This window comes from Mercenaria mercenaria, chromosome 17, assembly GCF_021730395.1.
Source record: "Mercenaria mercenaria strain notata chromosome 17, MADL_Memer_1, whole genome shotgun sequence".
NCBI lineage: Eukaryota > Metazoa > Mollusca > Bivalvia > Venerida > Veneridae > Mercenaria > Mercenaria mercenaria.
In genome coordinates, this window is record NC_069377.1 from 16,167,895 (window position 1) to 16,185,064 (window position 17,170).

At 34.4% G+C, this 17,170-nt stretch overlaps 1 protein-coding gene across 4 annotated transcripts in view; it reads right to left on the reverse strand.

Moving 5' to 3' along the window:
• Positions 1–17,170, reverse strand: part of LOC128550330 (secreted frizzled-related protein 1-like) — a 77,106-nt gene that overhangs the window by 34,619 nt on the left and 25,317 nt on the right. The window lies entirely within an intron of this gene.

Below are 17,170 nucleotides of genomic sequence, written 5' to 3' on the forward strand. Positions count from 1 at the left end.
TGGGTTTATACTGGGATATTGGCAGACGAAAACCAGTTTGAATTGCTTTAGAGATAACCTTTAATATTTCATTCAAAACTCTAAACGTTTTCAGCAAAATAATAAAAAACTTTGATAAAAGAAACATTTAGAATAAATCAGATAGATCAAAGAACTGATAGTAAAAAGTTCAAAGTTGTAAAAAGGTACTACAGCATAAAATAGTGCATGTGATAATTATTCGTTGCATGGCTAATCAAATACCACAATAAAAAATGAAAGACAAGTTTTCATTTAAAACCACAGAAACAGTATTAATTGTATTATCTAATCGCATTAAATTCATGGACAGCATAGTTGTGGCGAACATGCATAGCCGCACGTTAGTTCATTTTCGCATATCATAAAGAAAAAAAATCATTTTATGTATTGACGCATCATATAAATACAGGAATGTTTGCATAATTGCATTGTCCGGAACTTTGAGTCTAATTTATAAATGATTTTACAACGTCAGTCATATAAAAATGACGTAATACTGAATAGCTTACTGTTTTATGTTTATTAGGTGTTAAAAATTAATAATTTTGGTATTTTGAGGTAAATGCAACAATATTTGATTTTCATAACCTCGGTGTGTTGACACTGACATGTGATAGACCGAAATTATACTTATAGAAAAGGTGCATTGATATTAATCCTATAACATTTAAACTTGCATTTTAATTTTCACATCAGTCAGTATAAATATTTGGTCGGATGCATAAAACTGATCATGCACGATCAATCGATCGAGTGCCCGGACAAAGGTAGCTTTTGATTTTTTGTGCAAGCGAGCTCGTAGTACGGCCAAAATAGGTAGCTTTTGACATTTTCATGCAATACGGTTGGACAACGGCATGTTCCGACTTTCTGTGCAAGATAGTTCGGTAGAACAGTACGACCAGACTATGTAGCTCTTGACTTTTTGTGTAACCTAGTTTGTCAGTGCAGCTTATCTACGGCAATTTTTTATATTTTTTTGCTCAAGCTAGTTTGGCAGTGCGGCCTGACAACGGTAGTTTTTTTTTACTTTTTATGCAAGCTAGTTCGGCAGTACGGCCGAATTACAGTAGCTTTTGACATTTTTGTTCAAGCTTGCTCAATAGTACGACTGGACTATGGTAGTTTTGATGTCCATCAATTGTGTGGCTGGAGTTTGGTCGTTTTCTGAATGAGTGTACAGTCTGATATGGTATGGAGCAGCTAATTTGTGAGTGTGGCCGGATCGTGATCGCTTCTGGCTCGATTGACAAGCCTTTTGGTAATGTGACTGGATTTAATGTGACCTAATCACGCATGATCCTTGATAGTGTATAAGTTCAATTGAATGGAATGCGGTATATATAATGTGACTATACAAGCTTAATCGGTTGTGTTTGCAAAGTCTGGTAACATTTGACTTGACTGTGTAAACTCAATCGGTTCTGCTGTCGGTTTGAGGTAGCTTATGAACGGGTAATAGTAAAAATAGATTTTTGACCAGAAAAGATATTTTGAAAATTAAAAATGTTCCCACTACCACCTTAGGAGTTTATACTTGGATTTTGCAGTTACGGATAAGGTAGAGGTAGATCCTCATTACCTTCCGATTATGATTTACAATAACATGTGGAAAAAAAACAAGCAGTTATTAATCAGCGCCGGAAAATACGCATCATGAGCATTTTAATATCTAACTAATTAAGTGCTGGCAGATGTTATATTTCACATTTACAATGGTTTTTGTACTTTGTTGTTGTTTAGTTGTTATTTTAGCCCTTACCTTGCTAAATTTCTAAAATGGACTGGTCCATCATTCATTTTGTGCAATACCATTTATTATTTGAAGGGGTTTTCACTGAAAATTTACTGACTGAAATAGAGAACAGTGCAGACCATTAGGCTGATCTTGGTCTGCACTGGTCGCAAAGGCAGAATCACTTGCCGTCAACAGGCTAAAGGTTAAGGAACACAATGTTTAAAGACAGCAGATATAGGAGCGAACTATGCGATAATAGGCGAGAGATCACGTGATCAGAAGTAATGCCTTCGTATTATGTCGACAATCGATGTTCGATATTTTAACGTCAGTTAAATTTTGATATAAAATATTAGTCTTGGTGGGAAACGAGATTCTGCTTAACTACTAGGCATGTATACAGACTTATTAGTGTTCATAATCCGTAACTCATCTCCTTAAATGTCGAAATATAACCCTTAAAGTTTACCGACCCCTTAGCTTATCATGTTCTACAATTTCAAACTTGGCTTTAAGTTTTCATAAAAATAGACGTAGATCTAACCCTTGAAGTTAACCGGCACCTTAGCTTATCATGTTCTACAATTTCAAACTTGGCTTTAAGTTTTCATGAAAATAGATGTTTTCATGGAATAAAAGTTTTTCGTGAAAATGAAAGGGGGTCAAACTGAGCAAGGGGATTATTTCATACATTATTTAGCTATTTTTTACCCTCATAAAACAAATTCATTATTTATTTATCTATACGAATATCCCTTTGGTAGCACAGAATGCATTCAGTGACTGAGAGGTGATAATATGTGCTAATCCTAGTCTCGCTGCTGACTCCACGATCACAGAGGACCAGAAACAATTAATAACGGGGAGAATAATCGGGGCACTTTATGAAATTGCCACATCTCTCGCTTTCTCCTTGTGGAAAATTTTGTAAGAAAGTAATAAAGGATGATATTATTTGGGGCAATTTTCTGCTCTACGTTCTCAAACTTTACTTTCTAAAATTGCAACCGTTACGGTAAAACAGCTGCAGCAAAATGCATTTAATTTTTGTTATATTATGTTCATACAATTATATAAATGTAATAAACCTTTTTATTAATGAAAGGAAATTACAATTTAATTTGTTCAAAAGGGGGGAAATCGGGTGTGTTATTAAAGAGTGGTTTTCTTTGTCTGTAATTAATTAGATTTCGGATCAAATTCCCTAAAAATTGGGTAAATAGACAAGAAACTTTAGGATTTGCTCCCTCGAATAAATTTGAGAACTAGTTAATGTGAAGACCATAGCAACTTTAAGTTTTCTTTGAATACAAATTATTTAGGCCTAGACCTACATATCAATGACGTATTTCAACTGAGGATATTAAGTAAATAATGGTAAGACAAAATGAGGACAACGAATGACTATTCCAAAGAAAGTAACACGAGACCCACTGCTTTTACTTGATACAACAGAGATGTATCGTTAAAATTTCGTTGTGAATGTATTTTGGCATTCTAGATGAACATGGCAGAACATGGCAGACTTGTAATCTGTACATAGTGGATTAAAATCCAATGTCAGTACTAACAGCTATACCAGTCATGGCACTGTGTAATGTCTGGTTCTTTACTCTTTTCTTTGAACCATACAGGTAATTGTACTGAATGTTGTGTATGTATGGTTCGTATATTTATCTGAATTTGTGAAAACTACTTTCTGTAACTTTCATTTTTATACAGAATGTGATGAATAAGGACATCATTAATCATGTAATTACCTCCCCTGGTTTCGAATGACGACATTGGACAGCGAGCGACTGGTCCAGTGTTTACTCCAGTTATCTATCAGTCTAATCAAAAATTTCGAAATGACATACTAGCTATAACAATTCGTCACCCTTTGTTCTGAGAAACTTAAGTTCGAAAACAGGTTTGAAAAGTATAGTGAATATGAATCAGTCGTATACATTGCTTTTGTTTGAAGTTTTCTTATGATATTCTTGTCTCAAATATCATGTCCCACTTTGACAGAAATGATCTCTTAGCCAATATGTACATGGCTTCAGGTCAAAGCATAGCTGTGAAACACAATTTACAAGCTTCACAAAAGAGGTATTTGACAATCTTGAAAATGGACAACAAACTGACGTCATCGTAATGGACTTTAGCAAAGCCTTTGACAGGGTTGACCACCCCAAACTAATTCATAAGCTCGATACCCTTGGAGGCCACCCATTAGTATCCCAGTGGATCAAGTCATTTCTCAAGGACCGAAACCAAAGTGTTGTTGTGGATGACTTCACCTCGGATGAACTCCCTCTTCTGTCTGGGGTTCCACAAGGGTCAGTCATAGGCCCCTGTCTCTTCCTAGCCTACATAAATGACCTCCCAGAGTCCAATAAAAGTAAGTCACAACTTTTGCAGATTACACTATTGTCTATCTGACGATTAAATCCTCCCTTGATTCCCAATCCCTACAAAATGATCTCCATTCCATCGAAGCCTGGGAAAAGGACTGGTCAATGGAGTTCAATCCGGAAAAGTGTGAGGTATTGAGGATAACTCGAAACATCTACAATTATACACTCCATAATATAGCACTAAAAACTACAGAAGCTGCTAAATGCCTGGGCGTCTCACTAAGTAAAGATCTCCGTTGGTCAAAACATACTGATTACATCTCATCAAAAGCAAACAATTCACTTAGATTCATCATAAGAAATGTCAAAACAAACAGAAAAGTAAAAGAAACAGCTTACAATACCTATGTCCACAGCTTGAATTTTGCTCTTCTATATGGCACCCTTGGCCCCTTGGCTAAAATCCCTCACATACAAAATTGAACGAGTACTACGACCTGCAGCTCGATACATATGCAACAACTATGGTCAAACAAGCAGCGTCACTCAAATGCTTAATGATCTCAACTGGCAATCCCTTGAACAACGCCGTATCAAAAATTCCCTTATTATACTTTTTTTCAAAATAAAGTACAGTCTTAGTGCAGTTGACTCATGCCTACAAGGAACCTGAACTACTTGATCCCATAATATCATACGCAATACCATTCCAACTCCTCTTTTCCAAGAACAATTCGTTGCTGGAATGGTCTCCCCCTATACATACAGTCCAGCCCCAGCTTGATTCTATTCACTGAGAGACTGGCAACTGTAACTTTCTAATCTATATCTATGTTTTTAATCTTAGTAGTTGTAGTTCTTTTTAACTTTGCACCTAATGAGCTGGTTCATCTCTTAACAGTATGTCATTGACAAGCACCTCCCAGTTATAATCAGTATTGATTGTTGGGCAGTACACTATAGATGTAGATGTAGATAAATATTTCGTTTTGTGGCTTAAGAATTTACAAGCTTCCATACACCAGCTACATAACTTCCTCACATTCCTCCTTTGTTCTGAACACAAAATGCTGAATCATGAATGGACCAAGTAATATTCTCTTACAAACAATGCTCCCACCCAAATGACCCTTGTCAAATTTGCAAGAGCTTGTCATTGTCAGCTTTGTTCGGTATGTTACTGATTACAAAATTAACAAGAATTTGTAACAGAGTTACCAACGTCCCCCGCCTAGAGACATTTTTCACAAAACATACTGCATGCCAATACAACGCCTTCTAAGTAAAAGGGCAACATACAAACAATGTATATAAATTTGTATTTCAAATATTCAATGTGATTTGAAATTACACACCAGAAACAATTAATTCTACTGTTGGTCAATGCAGAGCGGCACTACATATCAACCTAATGTATTGCAACCACAGTAATGCTGCATTTACCTATATATACCATTAAGTTTCATGTACAAACAAAAAAGGAAAGTGGTGCCTATGACACTGACCTTTGCACATGACACAATGTCTTGCAATGGTGAATAATATGTATACGAAGTTATTTAAATATACACCAATAATACATAAAAAAGTTAAAATCCAGACAAAACTAGAGTTGTCACAGGAGTGACGAATTATACCCCCACAATATGGCCTTGTCACAGACCTAAGCCAATGTCAAAACTGAACTTGCTTGACTTTTGACCTACTGACCTCAAAACCAAACCAGGTCATCTGCCGGTCATGATCAACCTTCCTGTTAAGTTTCATAATCCTCGGTCCAAGCGTTCTCAAGTTATTGTCCGGAAAAGGTTTAAATGTTCCGGGTGACTCTGACCTTTGACCTTTGGAACTGAAAATAAATAGGGTCATCTAATGGTTATGACCAACCTCCCTATTAAGTTTCGTGATCCTAGTCCAAAGTGTTCTGAAGTTATTGTCTGAAAACCGTTTAAAATGTTCCAGGTCACTGTGGCCTTGACCTGTGACCTACAGACTTAAAATTATAAGGGGTCATCTGCTAGTCATAACCTACCTCCCTATCGATTTTCATGACCCTAGACCCAAGCGTTCTCAAGTTATCATCCGGAAACTGTTTAACTATTTCGTGTCATTATGACCATGACCTTTGACCTACTATCTTCAAAGTCAAAATTATCCTGTATTTTATCATGTTACACCTGTGTACAAAAAATTATGATCCTAGACCCAAGCGTTCTTAAGTTATCCTCCAGAAACCATTTAACTGTTCAGAGTCACTGTGACCTTGACCTTTTACCTATTGACCTCAAAGTCGAAAGTGACCTGTATTTCATGATGTTACACCTGTGTACCAAAATTTATGATCATAGGCCCAAGCGTTCTTAAGTTATCATCCGGAAATCGTTTAACTGTTTCCAGTCACTGTATCCTTGGCCTTTGACCTACCGACCCCAAAGTCGAACTTGACCTGTATTTTCTGATGTTACACCTGTGTACCAAAAATATTTAAATCGGTCAAGCCTTTCATGAGTTATCATCCGGAAACCGTGAAAACCAACGGACCGACAGACCGACCGACAAGATCACTCCTATATACCCCCCCCCCCTCCCCCACCTTCAAACCTTGTTTTGTATGCGTATAAAAATACCAAAAGCGTTATCTCCAAAGGCAGCCTTGACATTGGGACTGGGTCTTGCAAATGATACATCAACTCATTATGGGAAACATTTGTGCCAAGTAATTTTAAAATCCCTTGATGAATTGCAGAGTTATGGACCAGACAAGAAACAGACCATGTTAACATCTGACTTCTTAGTGTGACCTTGACCGTGGAGCTAGGTGTCCGGGTCTTGCGCATGACACATCGTCTCATTATGGGAAACATTTGTGTCAAGTAATTTTAATCCCTTGATGAATGGCCGTGTTATGGACCGGACACGAAACAGACCCTGTTAAGCTTTGACCTCAAAGTGTAACCTTGACCTTGGAGCTAGGGGTCTGGGTCTTGCGCATGACATATTGTCTCATTATGAAGAATATTTATATCAAGTTATTTCGAAAGCCCTTCATGAATGGCAGAGTAATGGACCAGCACGAAGTGTGACGGACGGACGGAAGGACGCAGCTTATTTCTATGTCCCCCTTTTTTTCTTCGAAAAAGGCGGGAGACAAAAAGAAAATTTGCTGTCGTCGCTGAGTTTCGAACCCAAACGGTAAAGGATCTGTTGAACATAAACAGTTGAAATAAAAACATAATTTACTTCTGAGCTAATTTTCAATTAGTCTGAAAACGAGAAATACTCAGATTTTGGCAAGTTACAAAAAGTTGAATTCCCTATGCTTCATTTAAATCTATTAATACTCATCTTTGTAAACATCATGTTATCATTGGGGCATGAAGTTTGACAAACGGTCCATCCAGTGGTTCATGATAAGTCGTTTAATGGGTTTCTACTTTTAGGTCTGGCGGTCCCTAAATGCATTCAAGTGGAGCCATTTGAAAAAAAAACAATAGATTTGAGATATATTTATGTCCCTAGATGCAACAGAACAAGTTTTTGTGTAATCCTGACCAACAGTTGCAGAGAAGATGTTTGAATAAAAAAAAACAACAACAAAAGCACAAAAAGATGATCACAAAACACCTCAGCACTTAAAGGATTGGTAATGCAATTAGATAATCCTTTTTACTTCCTTGAACTGAAAACATATACGGAAATATTTACGGCCTTATACACTTGCAATTAACCCCATTTTAAGAAAATCTAATACTAAATAAGGACCGTTGGCTAAATGAATATTGAGAACTTTATTAACTGGCATGATGCTAAATTAACGTTGAATATGTCGTTTAAAAAATATAAAAACTTCGAAGACACAATCATTTACGCACCTGTTGTGTTTATAAACGTAACCTGTTTAATACATAGACTGTCTTTTGGAAACTGGTCGCAGCGAAACATATCAGGCCAAACAACTCCGTATTAAACATTAATGAAAATTCACCGACTCGCACAAGGACTGGCACGGGAAAACTGGCCTATCGAGGCACACTGGAGCATACAGCGAGCAAATAAATAAATCGGTATTTGGGTGACAACCGACCTCTTTCAATGACAACCAAAAGTTGACTTTGTATTTGGCCTCCCAAACAGTGTCATGGCCAGATGGTAGGGCAAACTCATATTTGTTTATTCCAAATCCTGACACAACTTAAAATCAGCTGGAATATGAACACAACGCTGATGAGTAATAAAACGAACGTCCATTGTCCAAGCATCGAGATCGCCGTCTTTCATATACTCTTCATTTTTATAAACATATTCGTACTCATAACACAGTGTCCACAGCAATAAACTCGCGGAGATGACAGATATATGCCGAACACAGTATGACGTGGTTACCGCCATGTTTAAGCCTTTTGATTATGGTATAGTCAGCTGAATAAAAAGTATCTAAAACCATAATATCGTTCATTTACATTTTATCATTTTATTTCAGCGATATTATTTCGACTAAAAATCAACTAAATTTTAAACTGATAAAAATCAAAAATTAAATCCAGTGTTATTTTGAAATCCAGAGGTGTAGATCACGTCCTTTATTTTTAAATAAAATAAATACATGTTCGATTTATTGAAACGTGCGTATCAAAATGCAACTTTTCTGTGTTTTTTATTTATCTCGAACGCAAGGTAAACACACTCTTCAATTTGGAAGTGTCTGTAAACAAATCAATAGATAAACCATGTTTGATTAACCAGTCAGAATTAACAGACGCGCAATGATGAATTTGACAACTGTTTTAATAATGTATCCATCTGTTATTAAATATATTCAGAAATCCTGAGTGCTTTCTCTCGCGAAGAAGAAGCGCAATTAAATAGATATGTAAATTACTCCTTCTGGGTTTATGCTAAACTAGCTCCTAGACTATGATACAATTTCCATTTTTTTTTTACATTTTTATGATTCAGTGTAGTGAACTGAGTCAGTCTTTATCCTATGTCCGTGATAATTTTACCTCTAAGAAAGTCTCTAGAATAGACTGGCTTTTGACTCCACGAATAGAAGGAAAAATGTGGAAATATCTTTATTATCAGTCTAGTGGCTAGTCTAGTTTTATACAAAGATAACTGGCAGATGAAATGGGATGTCGTTTTACTATTTAATCACTATCTGTGATATTATTAATTCATTTATGGATATCATTTACATTTTGAGATATCACGTTATTGCTTTCACTAATTCATTTTATTTCACCATTAATTAGTTGATTATTTAATTATTCTTTCTATAATTGATACCATTACATTCATTTGAAAGTATCAAAATATGATTTACAAACATCTATAATTCGCTAATTCAACATCTTAAGATCAGCTATATTTTTTATAAAATCTACCATTCATTTGACGATATCTTTAATTCTATTTTATGCATATATAGTGTCCGAAAGATTGATATCCATCAATCGAAATAAGCGGCTATTTTAAATCCCTAACATTTTAAGGTATCTTTAAATGATTCATTTATATATCTATGTTATAAGACATATTTTCAGATGTAAACTAATGACTTTAAGATATCGTTAAGAATATGTTAGATAATTTTTCAATTAATGCTAGTCTTTAAATCCTTTTACAATATCAGAAATAGAATTAATGATATCTTAAAATATAATTAGTGACATTATTTAATATATATGTTTTAAGACATCACAAAGAGCTTAAAATGATATCATGAAATAAGAAAAGGATATCACAAATTCAATTTAAACTATCAAAATAATGAATAAACAGTAAAACCCTATATTCAGCTGCGTTATAGGTATCATTTAGATTCCAACTGTTTTCTTCCAAATAATAAATTTTTGATAAAAGAAACATTTAAGCATAGATCAGAGGATTAAAGAACTGTTTAGTTAAAAAGTAATACGGCATAAAATAGTACATTGTTGCGCAGTTGATCAAATACTTGAATAAACAAGAATGCCAAGATGGCCCTAGGTCGCTCACCTGAGAAACACACCATAATACACCATAACAGTGTAAACATGTTTGACCTAGTGATTTCATGGAAAAAATATTCTGACCAATTATCATTAAAATTGGAGCAAAAACAAGTATTTTCTTTGATTTGACCTAGTGACCTAGTTTTTGATCTCAGATGACCCATATTCGAACTTGACCTAGATTTCATCAAGGCCATCATTCTCACCAAATTTCATGAAGATCAATTGAAAAATACAGCCTCTATCGCATACACAAGGTTTTTCTTTGATATGACCTAGTGACCTAGTTTTTACACCCAGATGACCCGCATTCGAACTCAACCTAGATTTTATCAAGGCAATCATTCTGACCAAATTTTGTAAAGATCAGTGGAAAAATACAGCCTCTATCACACAAACAATGTTTTTCTTTGATTTAACCTACTGACCTACTTTTTTTATCCCAGATGACCCATTTTCGAACTTGACCTAGATTTCATCAAGGCAATCATTCTGACCAAAATTCATGAAGATTAATTGAAAAATACAGCCTCTATCGCATACACAAGATTTTCTTTGATTTGACCTAGTGACCTAGTTTTTGACCCCAGATGACCCATTTTCTAATTCCGCCTAGATTTCATCAAGGCAATCATTCTGACCAAAATTCATGAAGATCAATTGAAAAATACAGCCTCTATCACATACACAAGGTTTTTCTTTGATTTGATCTAGTGACCTAGTTTTTGACCCAAGATGATCCATTTTCAAACTCGGCCTAGATTTTATCAAGATAATCATTCTGAAAAAAATTCATGAAGATCAATTGAAAAATACAGCCTCTATCGCATACACAGTGTTTTCCTTGATTTGACCTAGTGACCTAGTTTTTGACCCAAGATAATCCATTTTCTAACTCGGCCTAGATTTCATCAAGGTGATCATTCTGACCAAATTTCATGAAGATCAGTTAAAAAATACAGCCTCTATCGCATACACGAGCTAAATGTTGACGGACGACAGACAGACGACGGACGCCGGACATCGGGTAAGCTAAAAATGAAAGACGAATTTTCGTTTAAAAAACTGCAAAACTATACCTTTAAAGGGTAAGGAAAGCCTGACAATAAGTTAATTCTATATAAAAGCCATTCTCAAGCCTTTCATAACGCTGAGAAAGTTTTTAAATTTTGACCACGATTGAAAAAGATATGGCAGTTTGAAATTTAAGAAAATGGCTAATCATGGAGACAGCCATTTTAGTGGGTTTATGACGTCATTTACACACTGTTGAATTCTTTATTTAGCAAAATACCTTATATAAAGATTAATTTTCGTATGTTTCTTGAGTGTAAGGTGTAAAACATGATTATTTCTTTCATTATAGCTGGAAAAAGTAGAGAAATTATTTTACAGAAAAGAGTAAATACAGTTCAAACGTGTATCTAAACGTTTAATAAATCCACCATTTTGTTTTTTGTTGCCATGGAAACAAAATGGCTGCCAATTTGACCAAATATATAAATGCTCATAACTTTCTTTTTTACTCCGATTTTGAAAATTCTTTCACTTCTTTAAATGATTTAAGAAATCCCAGCTGACGAAAGTAACATAAGAACAACGTTGCCTTTCCCTTTAATTTACTATTTTTTATTACGATTTCAGACTACGCAAATAGCAACTGTCATATTTCAATTCCAATTTTTTACTTCGAAGTCGATGATTTTTATGGAGTATCGAAACCTACGAATTTGAAATTAATGTCTTCTCTCATAAGTAAAAAAATCCCGCAGAAGTGGTTGCAAGTAGTAGTTCCGAGATTTCAGTATGGAACTTGCATGTGTTAATTCCAAGCATAGATCTGTCATGTGATTTCATCATAAAATTGCAAAGAAACAAAGGAAAATAGCCCTACAGAGCAAAAAAAAAAAAAAAAAAAGCTTAAGACTATTTGAACCCGCCATTATGCAACTACCTTTCGTTTTCGCGCCATTTTCCTTTTTAATGTCTGTATGCCTAAAGGGTAAGAAATATCTGAAAATAAAGTAATATGAACCTTTTAGATCCTATCAAACGGACATAACGATAGAACAACCTTGGGGTCTGGGGGTCTGGGTCTTATGCATGACTTGTCGTCTCATTATGGAAAACATTTATGCCCAGTAATTTAAAAATCCCTTGATGAATGGCAGAGTTATGGACCAGACAAGAAACAGACCATGTTAACCTTTAACCTGTAAGTGTGATCTTGACCTTAGAGCTAGGGATCTGGGTCTTGCGCATGACACGTCGTCTCATTATGGGAAACATTTGTGCAAAGTAATTTCAAAATCCCTTAATGAATGACAGAGTTATGGCTGGACAAAAAAAGACCATGTTAACCTTTAACCTTTAAATGTGACATTAGAGCTAGGGGTCTGGGTCTTGTGCATGACACGTTGTCTTATTATGGGAAACATTTTTGCCAAGTAATTTCAAAATCCCTTAATGAATGGCAGAGTTATGGACCGGACACGAAACAGACCCTGTTGACCTTTGATATGATAGACACACAACAAAAACAAATTTAGAGAAGAAATATGTTTGGAAAAGAAGTTTGATATCTTCTACAAAATAGAATGTGGTCAGTCAAAGAACATGTGTTGTAAGACAAAATACATTTTACCGAACAAGGTGACTTTTATAGAAAGTATTCTCTACTTCTGAACAATGCCATATATAATTATATACTATAAATATTACGGGCCTGTCAGGTAAAATTTCCAAAATGAAAATTTACACGAGGAGTGATCTCAAATGCCTTACATGTTCCTTAAAGAAAATCTAATACTAAATAGAATACAAGGATCGTTGGCTAAATGAATACTGATGTGGTTAAATATAAAAACTCCGAAGACACATTAACGTACCTGTTGGTTTATAAACGTAACCTGTTTGATACAAAGGCTGTCTTTTGGAAATTGGTCGCAGCGTAACATATAAGGCCAAAGAACTCCATATTTGTTCATTAAACCTTCACAGTGAAACTTGACCGACTCGCACAAGGACTGGCACGGGAAAATTGGCCTATCGAGGCACACTGGAGCAAACAGTGAGCAAATAAATAAATCGGCATCTGGGTGACAGCCGACGTTTGACAATGCCCACCAAAGATTGGCTTGGTATTTGGCCTCCCAAACAGTGTCATGGCCAAGATGGTTGGGCAAACTCATATTTGTATATTTCAAGTCCTGACACAACTTAAAATCAGCTGGAATAGGAACACAACGCTGATGAGTAATAAAACGAACGTCCATTGCCCAAGCATCGGGATCGCCGTCTTTCATATACTCTTTATTTTTATAATCATATTCGTACCCATAACAAAGCGTCCAAAGCAATAAACTCGCGTAGATGACAGATATATTCCGAACACAGTATGACGTGGATACCGCCATATTTAAGGTATGACCCACCTAATGGTGAATCATTTCAAATGTTCAAAACAATGTTACAGCAATATAATGTATCCAGTGAAGGACTTGTATGCAAACTTCAAACAACTTTTACCGTGCCGTTTTTTACAAATTTTATATAATTCATGATATTTCCTCAAGCTCAAGTAGAGACAAATTTCAAAGTGATGGCCACTGTCCAAAACGTTTGCAGATAATTCATTGAATTATACCAGCAATTTTGATAAAAGAAACTTCAAACTATTGGTAAACAATTTAGATGTGAATACCTTTTTATCTAGGGTGCCTTATGTAAAAGGATTTAATGAGACAGAATTCTAATTCCAACATTGAAAAATTAAGGTCGAATCCTGCGGGTCTGTTTGGAACTTTGCTCACTTTATTAAAAAAAAATATTAGGGCAAAAGTAAAACCTACCTACATTTCTTCCACAATATGTAATCTAAAGACTAAAGGCAAAACAGAGAACTTTTACAGCATGTAACTCAGTATTTTTGAAGATGTCTAACTCTGTCCCCTTCTTTTCAGAGGTAAATTCACTTTGAACAGCAAGAAATGACTTATCAAATGAAAATGTTACACTTTTATACAATAAATCAATAATAAGTCTTGAAAAAAGTAAAAACTTACTAGAAACAAAAAAGAAAAATAAGGGGAAATATTTTGGTCCCAGTGGGGCTTGAACCTATGCTCCCTGAAAAATTTAAGTCAAAGTAGGTTTATCGTATTATTTGAATACTCTTCAAAAGGAGGTACACTATTACACGAGTCATACCTTAAGCGTTTTGAGTTTTAAGTTGTATCATAAAAAGTATCTAAAATCATGATAGCGTTCATTATATCATTTTATTTCAGCGATATTATTTCGACTAAAATCAGCTAAATTTGAAAATAATAAAACTTTAAAATAAAATCCAGTGTTATTTTAAAATCCAGGTGTAGATCACGTCCTTTATTTTTCAATAAAATAAATACATTTCCGATTTATTGGAACGTGCGTAGCAATATGCAACTCTTCTGTGTGTTTTTTTTTTTTATTTATCTTAAATGCAAGGTAAACACACTCTTCAATTTGGAAGTGTTTATCAACAAATCGACAGACAAAATATGTTTGATTATCCAGTCAGAATTAACAGACGAGCAATGATGAATTTGACAGCTGTTCTTTAATAATATCCATCTGTTATCAAATATATTCAGAAGTCCTGAGTGCACTCTCTCTCTCGAAAAAGCGCAATTAATTAGATATGTAAATTACTGCTTCTGGGTTTATACTAGACTAGCTCCTAGACTATGATATATCTTCATTTTTTACATTTTTATGATTCAGTGTAGTGAACTGAGCTAGACTTTATTCTATTTCCGAGATATTTTTACCTCTAAGAAAGTCTCTAGAATAGACTTGCTTTTGACTCCACGAAGTTGAATTACACAACAGAAGGAAAACATGTAGAAATATCTTTATTATCAGTCTAGTGGCTAGTCTAGTTTATACAAAGATAACTGGCAGGTGCAATGGGGTGTCGTTTTACTATTTAATCACTATTTGTGATATCATTAATTCATTTATGGATATCATTTACATTCTGAGATATCACGTTATTGCTTTCACTAATTCATTTTATTTCACCATTAATTAGTTGATTATTTAATTATTCTTTTCTATTATTGATACCATTACATTCATTTGAAAGTATCAAAATATGATTTACAAACATCTATAATTCGCTAATTCAACATCTTAAGATCAGTTTTTTTTTATAAAATCTATCATTCATTTGACGATATCTTTAATTCTATTTTATACATATATAGTGTACGAAAGATTGATATCCATCAATCGAAATAAGCGGCTATTTTAAATCCTTAACATTTTAAGGTATCTTTAAATGATTCATTTATATATCGATATTATAAGATGTATTTTCAGATGTCAACAAGATGTCGACTTAAGGATATCGTTAAGGACATGTTAGATAAATTGTATTTAGAGATTTCGATTACTCTTTTTTTTCAATTAATGTTAGTCTTTAAATCATTTTATGATATCAGAAATAGAATTAATGATATCTTAAAATATAATTAGTGACATTATTTAAAACACACGTTTTAAGACATCTCTAGAAGCGTAAAAATGATATCATGAAATAAGAAAAGGATATCACAAATTCAATTTAAACTATCAAAATAATGAATAAACAGTAAAACCCCATATTCAGCTGTGTTATAGGTATCATTTAGATTCCAAATGTTTTCTTCCAAATAATAATTTTTTGATAAAAGAAACATTTTAGTATAGATCTGAGGGATAAAAGAACTGATTAGTTAAAAAGTAACACAGCATAAAATAGTGCATTGCTGTGCGGCTGATCAAATACTTGAATAAAAAATGAAAGATGTATTTTCATTTTAAAAATTGCAAAAATTATACCTTTCATTTACTATTTTTATTACGATTTCAGACTATGCAAATAGCAACTGCTATATTTAAATTCCATTTTTGTTTTACTTCAAAATCGATGATATTTATGGAGTTTCGAAACCTATGAAATTGAAATTAATGTCTATTCTCATAAGTAAAAACATAACCCGCGGACGTGGTTGCATATAGCAGTTCCGAGATTTTGGTACGAAACTTGCATGTTTTGATATTTCCTGGTGTTAATTCTATTCGTTTTTTCTATTAATTGACATAGTGACCTAGTTTTTGAGTTTATGTGACCTAGTTCTGAACTTGACCTAGATATCATCAAGATAAAAATTCTGACCAATTTTCATGAAGATCCATTGAAAACTATGGCCTCTAGAGAGGTCACAAGGTTTTTGTACTATTTAACATAATGACCTAGTTTTTGAAGGCATGTGACCCAATTTTGTACTTGACATAGATATCATCAAGTTGAACATTCTCACCAATTTTCATGAAGATCTCATGAAAAATATGGCCTCCAGAGAGGTCACAAGGTTTTTCTATTTCAGACCTACTGACCTAGTTTTTGACCGCACGTGACCCAGTTTCGAACTTGACCTAGATATCATCAAGATGAACATTCTCACCAATTTTCATGAAGATCCATTGAAAAATATGGCCTCCAGAGAGGTCACAAGGTTTTTCTATGTTTAGACCTAGTGACCTAGTTTTTGAACGCAGTTGACCCGGTTTCAAACTTGACCTAGACATCATCAAGGTGAACATTCATACCAATTTTCATGAAAATCCATTGAAAAATATGGCCTCTAAGGAGGTCACAAGGATTTTCTATTTTTCGACCTACTGACCTAGTTTTGGACCGCAGTTGACCCAGTTTCAAACTTGACCTAGATATCATCAAGATGAACATTCTGACCAATTTTCATGCAGATCCCATGAAAGATATGGCCTCTACAGAGGTCACAAGGTTTTTCTATTATTTGACCTACTGACCTAGTTTTGGATCGGATGTAACCCAGTTTCAAACTTAATCTAGATATTATCAAGAAGAACATTCTGACCAATTTTCATGCAGATCCCATGAAAAATATGGCCTCTAGAGAGGTCACAAGGATTTTCTATTATTTGACCTACTGACCTAGTTTTTGACCACATGTGACCCAGTTTCAACCTTGATATAGATATCATCAAGATGAACATTCTCACCAACT